This window comes from Topomyia yanbarensis, chromosome 1, assembly GCF_030247195.1.
Source record: "Topomyia yanbarensis strain Yona2022 chromosome 1, ASM3024719v1, whole genome shotgun sequence".
In the NCBI taxonomy this organism is placed as follows: domain Eukaryota; kingdom Metazoa; phylum Arthropoda; class Insecta; order Diptera; family Culicidae; genus Topomyia; species Topomyia yanbarensis.
Genome location: NC_080670.1, coordinates 51354858 through 51364207, shown reverse-complemented (window position 1 = coordinate 51364207; position 9350 = coordinate 51354858). Strand labels below are relative to the sequence as shown.

The following is a 9350-nucleotide window of genomic DNA, read 5'->3' as shown; positions in this document are numbered from 1 at the left end:
GCTGTACCGTGAGAGTTAAAGTCTCCTAAAGCTAGTCGCGGTGCTGGCAGGGATTCTAAGATGTCTTGTAGCCGTCGGTGCCCAACCGCGGTGTTGGGGGGAATATATATGGAAGCTATGCAAAGGCTTTTGCCTTTGGTTGTTACTTGACAAGCGACAACTTCAATACCTGTTATCGAGGGAAGGTTAATTCTGTAGAAGGAATAGCACTTTTTGATCCCCAAAAGCACTCCTCCATAGGGGGTGTCTCGATCCAGGCGAATAATATTAAAGTCGTGGAAGTTGAGATCTATGTCGGAAGTTAACCAAGTTTCACATAATGCAAATGCATCGCAACTCAAATTATTTATTAAAATTTTGATGGAATCGATTTTCGGGATGATACTTCTGCAATTCCACTGTAGAACAGTGATCAAATCCGTGACCTCGTTCGATGAGTTAGCCATCGAAGGATACAATCGCTGAGAGGAGGGGCCATTTAGCAGTCAACTGCTTCAAAAATGTTCTCACTGTAGGGATAAAAGCTAACATAAGACTTTTAATAGGATCAGTAATATTGAAAGTTTGAAAGTCCACTATGTCCGAGAGTTTTATAATTCCAGTGCTGTGATTACTCTCGAACTGAAACAAAGGAACACTTAGGATTTTTGATGTTCCTGGAAGTGCTGGGAACTCCTTTTCTGAGCTTAATCCTCCGAGACCAGGAGCTAATTGCTTCGGTTTGGTTGCAACACTTCCAATAGATGTCACTTTCGGAACCCCGTCAAGGGACACATTCTGGCCTTTACAAGGAGCTTTACGAGAGGAATTGTTCCTCCTCTTCCTATAACTTCTAAGCACCCTAGTAGATGTTCCCTCTTGTGGGTTACCAGCCTCGCCCTCGTCAGGAGGCAAGTGAGTATAGATGTTTGCTGAGGATGGTGGCGTAGCATTCTTTAACATTTCTGCGAAAGAATCGTCCCGCAAGGGAACGTTTCAGTTTATCCCCGCGTAGTTTGTACGCGGGACATGCCGAGATATCATGCAGACTCTCCGCACAGTAAGGACACTTTTCGGCTTGCCTACTGCACGAATCATCTAGATGATTCTCCCCGCATTTTCCACAGCGGGCCTTATTGCTAAAATGGGTGGCTGTGTGACCCAGTTGTTTACACTTTGTGCAATTCATGACCCGCGGCACAAACAGACGCACAGGCAGACGAACCTTGTGCAAGAGGACGAAATTTGGCAAAGCGGTACCAGCGAAGGTCACCCGATAAGAGTTTGATTGGGGGTACGTTTTTGAACCATCCCCCGCAACTACTACTGAGTGCAAACGTTTGCACTCAAGTATTTTCACTGGCTGAAGTAAGCGGTCTCTGAAACGGCCAACCCCGTACTTCAGCAGATCCTCGCACGTCAAACTCTCATCGGTTACGACGCCTTCGGATTGTACTTTTACAGCTGGAATATACACGTTATAATCCCCCGTAAAGTGCCCACAGCAAGCAATATCGTTTGCCTGCTTTAAGTTGGCTAGCAACACCCTTACCTTGTCCGAGCGGACCTTTGAAATTTCGGTCACAGCCTAGAACCGTTCCGTCAGGTCTCTAGAAATCTGAAGAAGATTCAGTGATTTAGTCTTGGGCCGAAAGAAGACCACAAATGGACCAGTTGAGAGTTCTGGATAGCATTTGGGCCGGGGGGAGCCTTAGAAGTTGAACCCGATTCAACTTCCATTTGACCATCCGGAGAGGGAACCATAGAAAACGTCAACGCACGGGGTCAGCGCCCGCGCAGACGGAAGAAAGCAATAAATGTGTTACAAAAGACAAAAACCACTTAGCTTTAAACTGGTGTCCAACGACGAACCGATCCAGCTTATACAGCTGGATATTGTTTAATCCTCACACGCTAACAAAAGACTGAGGACCGAACCGAACTGGCAAAATAACCTTGAATGCGGATTAACACTATTCTTTATCGCCACACACAGCACTGCGGACTAGAAAAAACAACCTCTGTCTCGATGGAGAACTCAAAAACGAATGAGGTTCAGTTTTTCTGATCCTCTGATGATGATTAGACTCCTCGGGATGTAGTACAAAAATGGCGAAAGACATTTCGGATTCTCTGAACGGTAAATTTCCAGTGTGAACGTACAGCACATCATCACAGTCCAGTTGTGGGGCTTGAGCTTGCGCGACCACCGCTGGCTGCCATTCCGTTATCGATCTGGACTAGCTGAAGTTGCACAGAGAATCAGTAGATAATTATGCTTGGGAGTAGCGAAACATCTTTCAATGTACAACTCTTGATAATCCTATAATGTGTTATTAATGAATACTGGCGCCGGTCAGGCCCGAACGTAGATCGCGGAAGGAAAGGGAAGGAATATTAGTCCGATACTTGCTTTTGCTAGAGGCCGTATATACTACTGCGCACTCCACAAGTATCACGGGAGGAGCATATTTGTTAGTAAGTATAGAAGTTAGTTTCTACTTCTTGATTGCCGACGCCAGAGAGATGTGACTTCACTATCTGGACTAGATATCTATCCATCAAACTCATGTACCGGGGACCAACGGATTTACTTCCACAGAACTTCTCAGAAAAATCTCAACTTCCTTGTCTGGAATTGAACCCAGACTAACTGGAATGAGTGGCGGTCACGCTTACCTCTCACCATCATCACCGTCCAGTTGTGGGATTTGTTTTGTTTCACGGAATCGTACGCGTTGTTGGAATGCACATACTCATAGACATACTCCGTCGACCGCATTAAGAAGCGGCATGCTACAATTCTGCAATCAATTATGTGACGTTTCTTGAACCCATTTTACTAGACCCGATACTTATTTTAATGTAGAATACATTTAAGGTTTCAATATAGGGGTCCCGTTTCAAAATATCGGCTGCGGCGCCGCGTCAGATTTTGAACGTTAATAACTTTTATCATACTTAACAGAATGATTTGATTTTTAGGCCAATTTGTTGCAAATATGTTCCTCTATGCTGTATTAAAATTTGAAGTATGTATAACATGTACTAATAACAAAAAAAATGTGTTTTGAAAAATCTTTCGAAAACGACTCGGAAAAGTGAAAATTTTCAGCCCATCCCGCACAGAGCCGTCGTTATGGTAGACCAACCGAACAATAAAATAATGAAAAGTTTATATATAGGTCCACTACATGTTCGTATGGTTATTCGCATTGGGTTGCTTGGCGAGAGCACTTGGTGGGGGAAAGACGGCATATTCCTTTGGTTAGGCCATTAGAAGCCGGACGGAAAGGAAAGGCTCATGCACGGCACGAGAACGAGGGAGAAAGCGATAGTAGTGCATATTAGCGCGATTATATAAATATCTATCGGTCGGTTTTTCTCATCATTCGTATTCGTTCAAGCACTAGCAAGCAGCCAGTCCACCGAAGAAAAGCAGTCGGCGATGACGACGGCGGAAAAAGTGCCCCAGCTACTGGTGACTCATCGCAACCCGATCAGGAACTGTCGCCCTGCAAGAATTTCGCCCCAACTAAAGGGCAACAGAGTAGGCTATCGTTCCAGCGTCTGGGTCGTGAGATTGTGCAGGACTGCAAAGTCGAGCTACGCTTACAAAGCTCAGTCGTAATGATGCCCCGAGAAGCCAACGATGCCTACTTGGTCGGTTTGTTCGAGAATGCAAAATACTGCTTTCTAGCTCACCGTGTCCGCGGGGAGTGCGTCTGAATTATGCTCCCGCAATAAAACAATAAACGGTTCTTTACAGGACCAATTAATTGTGTTCTAATAAGAGTTAAACTGAAATTTACATTTTATGGTGTATAACAAATAATTTTCAGAAAGCAATATAAGAAATACGATGTGTGGAAAGAAAGAAAGAGAATTTAAATTATCTTCTCTCGCTCGTTTTCGTGCACTGCTTTTCCATTCCTTTCTGCTGCTACTACCATCATAACTAAAACGAATGTGCGTGTTCCCCCACCATCTCATGGTCAGTGTTGCCACAATTGCATGTCGCTATAACAATTTGAATTATTTTATTGATCCTCTCTAGTATTGATAAAATATAGAACATGCAAAGTACACTAGTCGCATGCTTTTATTCGAACTTTTTGGCAGCCTCCGTTGATTAACTGCATAAATCGATTTGTTTGTGCAGCTCCTTGCTAGTAGCAAACTAAATAGCCTTTATCAGCGCTAACAAATAACACGAAAGAATTTAAATTTGTGAAAATCTTCTCCTTCCTTCTTTTCAAATCTGCAACATTCTTTGAAAATATTGTTGGAATGTTGTTATTGAAAAACTGAACATGCAAGTTTGCTAGCACTGGCCACTAGATTGAAGGCGATGGAAAGACAGAATATTCGTTTTGGTTATGCTAGTATTGGTAGCCGAACGGAAAGGAAAGGCACAGGAATGGCACGAAAACGAGCGGGAGAGCGATAGTAGTGCTTTCTCGTGTTTTCATATATGAATATTGGTCGGTCGGTTTTTCTCATCATTCGTATTCGTTCAAGCACTAGCAAGCAGCCAGTCCACCGGAGGAAAGCAGTTGGCGATGATGACGGTCTGCAAAAGTGCCCCAGCTACTGGTGGCCCATCGCAACCAACTACCGATCAGGAACTGTCGCCGTGCTAGTATTTCGCCCCAACTAAAGGGCAACGGAGCAACTAATCCGCTGGCTAACATTCCAGCGTCTGGTTCGTAAGGTTGTGTATTACTTCAAAGTCGAGCTACGCTTACAAAACTCAGCCGTAATGAAGCCAGTGATGCCTACTTGGTCGGTTTGTGGGAGTGGGCGTAAATTACAATAAAAGCAACGGTTCTTTTCAGGACCAATCAATTGTGTTCTAGTGAGAGTTAAACTGAAACTTTTATTTTAAGGTGTGTAGCAAATTTTCAACAAACAACATAATACGTTGGGTGGAAAGAAGTAGCTTGCACACGGAACAAAAAGTTAAATTATCCTCTCGCTCGTTTCATGCACTGCTTTTCCATTCCTTTCTACTGTTATTATCAGTATTACCAAAACGAATGTGTTGTTGCATGTGTTTAAGAGAAACGTTGAAGTCGCATGCTTCTATTCAAGCTTTTTGGCAGCCCCCGTGAACTAACTGCATTAAATGATTTTTTGTGCAGCTCCGTGCTAGTAGCAAACAAAATGGCCCTACCAGTGTCTGATTCGTGAGATTGTGCAGGATTTCAAAGTCGAGCTAAGCTTATAAAGTTCAGCCGTAATGGTACCCGAAGAAGCCAGTCTTGTCGTTTTGTTCGAGGCTACAAAACAGTTCGCCAGGCACGTAACTATCATGCCAAAAATATCCAACGATCCAGCGCATCACCATCAACACCAACGCCGATACCAAAGGTTCTTTTCAGAACCACCATTATTACCATAGAGAATTATTTGAAAATTTCCCGTTCAAACGTGATTCTGTTGAATATTATTAGATTTAAATTAACGTCTCGAATTGAAATCACGACGCTCCGGTTATGTGACAGACATTACCCACCCATCTTTTTTTATTGTGACCACGACACCCCATTTCAATTTTTCTGAATGAACAGAAGGTCGAGTTTGGAAAGTTTGTAACTTTCATTGTACTTAACCAAATTACACAATGTTCGCACTAATGATTCAGAAATATGATCAGGAATCTTCTGTTAGATTTGTAAGTATGTATAATTTACATGAATAAAGAAAAATTGATTTTCAGGAATCAATTATTATCTGTTCTTCCATTGGCCAGTACTACGCGACTTCCTCATGCTAACAATTAATTTCATCGTTAGCCATCTCCCTCACCAAGGCCAACAACGCCAACAAAACCGGTCCTTTTCAGGACCACCATCATTTTTGTAAAGAATAATTTGAAATATTCCTCGCCCAAATCAGCTTTTGTCCGAAAATCCTAATGAGTATCAACATATTTGAAGAACGTGTTCCTTATGTATTCTACATCTCTCCGGTTATGTCGCAAACATTACCCACCCATCTTTTTAGTTTATTCCGATCACCTTGTGTATTATTGCTTCAATTTAGTTCAGATACTTTTGACTTTCAGAAAGGCACTACAACCCACATTCTCAACATTTTTTGCCCTTTATATATTTCCAACGTGTAATTCATCGTTTGTTAAGTTCTTATACATGGTTCAGTTACCTGCGTGTCTAACGTTTGGAGCCGGCGATTCTGCACAATCTTGCGCTAATTTTACCGTCAGAATTCGCTCCTTCGAAGGTCATTGAGGAGATTGTATGCGTCTACAAGAACATGAATATCCAAGTTTCTCTAAGTGTTCTTTAGAATATTGCTCCGTGTAAAATATCATACTCCATCCCTCAAGCTGAGGCCAGTGTTGTTGGTGGTTTAGTGAAATCCGCCGGGTGATGCCGATCCAGCTTACAATGCTTTGGACTGCACAAACTAGTTTCTATGTTTGTTTGGTGCTTGTTTGACCAATTAGGGAGCTGGTACACGGAGCATTGGGTGTGCATGAGGGAAGCGCATGGTCTTGAGTAGAGTGATGACTTCGATCGTGTGTGGGGGTTGAGGATTGACCGTTCGCGGGAGAGATCGAGGGCTAGTTACTAATTTCCCTCAATCATATCACCACGAAGAGATTTTCGATATTCGAAATTTGTTTTTCCTTTTGCTGGTTTGTATTCTGTAGGAGTAGTGTTTGAATTAACTATACTATATATCTTCACTCAGGAATGTAGTTCTGTCAACTATCGTATGTTTTTACACTTATTCAGTACTTACTTGGCATAACTAGCAGTTATCGTAACAATAAATAAATCGCACGCGGAAGTCATTACATAGAATCGGCAGTCTATTATTTGCTTAGAATCTGCATTCTGTTATCCTATTGCTACGGAAATAACTCAGTTGTTCATTCCTGTTTTCATATCATTTTTGCAGTTTAATATTAATAAAAGCCAACTCGAAACCATTACATATGTGCAATTCCAACTATCCATAAGAATAGTACCTGAAGCAAAAAAAACTTAAGACGCACACAAATAGCTCTTGTATAAGATTACGCATTGCATTCAAACGATCATCGGGTAAAACCGCCACCGACACGACAGAAACCACGAATAATTCGTCGCGCGATAGAAAAGTGAACGTTACCGATTTATAAGCAATGCAATGCTTCTCATAGTCGGCTACACAGAGTTCAAGTTGCTTATTTGGCCAATCCTATTAATACGAAAAATGATAAATTTTCCAAATTCTCGGCAGCCCAGAGCAATTATTACATGATGACACATTTACTAACAACTCTCCCATTCCCGTGACACATGTGGAGATGCAGAGAATTCCTTTGTCTCTAGCAGCGACATGTATAGGACTAACATTCCTTCCTCTCACAGAAGATCTGCGTTCGGACGTGGCCGGCGGCGAGATTGATCGGTATGCAGGAATTAATATAGATTGCACAATGTGGCTCATCATTTTATTCTCAGGCATGTTCTTCCAATGAACATTTTGCAATCTGATCAATAATGGAGTAGCAACCATGGGCGATCTCTTATGCTTAGGTAACACCTTCATGAAAATATTTAAAAGATGGCGCTGCTTTGGTGGTGGCTAACATGAATTAAAATTCATGGGAAAGATATTAAAACTTGGGTTTTTGGAGAAACTATAACATTGTAGTTGTAATATAGATACACGTTTGATGCAGAAAAAATGTGGGAACTGTTTGCGGAAGTTTATTTACATACTTACTTAAAATTTGTAAAATAAGATGTAAAAAACTGTTTGCGCCCATGCATTCTAACCATTAGTTTCCACAAAGAGAAAAGTTGAAACTCTTTCTCTCACAACTCTCTGTTTCACTTGTTTTGAAAGCAGATTCCCCACTCATCACAATCAGAATCACTGAGAATTTCAGCGCAAATGTAACAACCGATTCGAAAACCGATTCATTCAGAATGGGTTGTTGCATTCGTATGGAATTCCATCGTAAATTAGCCCGCATGCCGGAATCCGGATGTAATTTACTGAAATGAGGTTATTTCATAGTGCGGACATCTATGTGTCGTCATTTTTTTCCTTTTTGATTTCGACTATGTTAGTCACATTTTTCTTTTTTACATTTTAACGACATTCAATTAGCTAGAGATTACTGGGTAGGGAAAGTTATGAAACTTAGAGCCATAGTACTCAAGTGAGAGCAAGGATGTGAAGCAAACAGATCGGAAAACTAGAAGTGGTAGGGTCATTAGAACAGGCTTAATATCGTACGGGCTTAATCTTTATCTTCTGTTAATGAGTGTCGAGCTTAGGCAGAATAACTACGAATCACCCGAGTTCACTAACATGTGTCCTGATAAAGGTAGACGTGTCTATCTTTACCGTGACAACCGACGGTTGTCACGCGTTATGTTTTGGATGAGTTATTTCATGATGTGGATGTTTACGTGTCGAGACTACGACTGTCATACCTAATGTAATGGGCAGAAAAAACTAATATAAAAATATCGACAAATGTTTACACCTCTACACCTCATGGTTTTTGCAGCAGTCAGTTTTAAATAACTATCCAAAAGTCAACTTTTTGAAGTGGGTCACTCTCCCGATTAAATTTAACCTTTCGAGAGAAAATGGCTCTCAAACTGTCAAATTTTAGCTAAAAGTTAAAAAAATTGCCAGATAGTTCACAGTCCAATTAACAGTAATTAACCAAATCATGTAGAAGAAGCTGAATAAGAAATGTTATGTAACCTAATCTCAAAAAACACATGCATACGATGCATATTTTCCAAATGGAAAACGCGAAATTTGATAGATTCAATTTCCACGTTACGAGACTCTTGGAATATAATCTATATTTTCACAAGCCACGTGAAAATCTTCGAACAATGATTCATTTTAAAAAAAAAAGTTCTCGTCAGGTTCCACCGAGATTTGAACTCGGATCGTTGGATTCAGAGTCCAAAGTGCTAACCATTACACCATGGAACCGAGGTGAAAGGGTCCTAGGCACATTGTGACACAAAGCAACTTTCAGACACACCTCCACCCGATGCAGCATGATCAAACTCTCGATCAGACATGTTGCCATGAACGTTAAATATAATAGTGGCCAATTTTAGCTACGAGGCTATTTTGGTTTTGTTTTTGTTCGTTTGTCGTTTTGTGCACCACGCCACGCTCATACTATGCTCTATTAATAAAACCATTCACCATTTAGTTGGGGCTAGGAATCAGGAGGAAATCGTTGCCTAATGCAAGGAAAGAATAGGCAATAATGCGAATAATTTACAACTGGCGAACTAATCAGACCAGCAATATTGGTACCATTTGTTCGTTTGTCTGCCTCCCACCGCTTACACTTTACGCTAATTGTTCTA

General features: G+C 41.3%; 1 non-coding gene across 1 annotated transcript; it reads right to left on the bottom strand.

Moving 5' to 3' along the window:
* Positions 1 to 8889: 8889 nt before the first annotated feature.
* On the bottom strand, positions 8890 to 8961 carry Trnaq-cug (transfer RNA glutamine (anticodon CUG)). The gene has a single exon. It is a non-coding gene; the product is annotated as a tRNA-Gln (tRNA).
* Between the last annotated feature and the right edge of the window lie 389 nt (positions 8962 to 9350).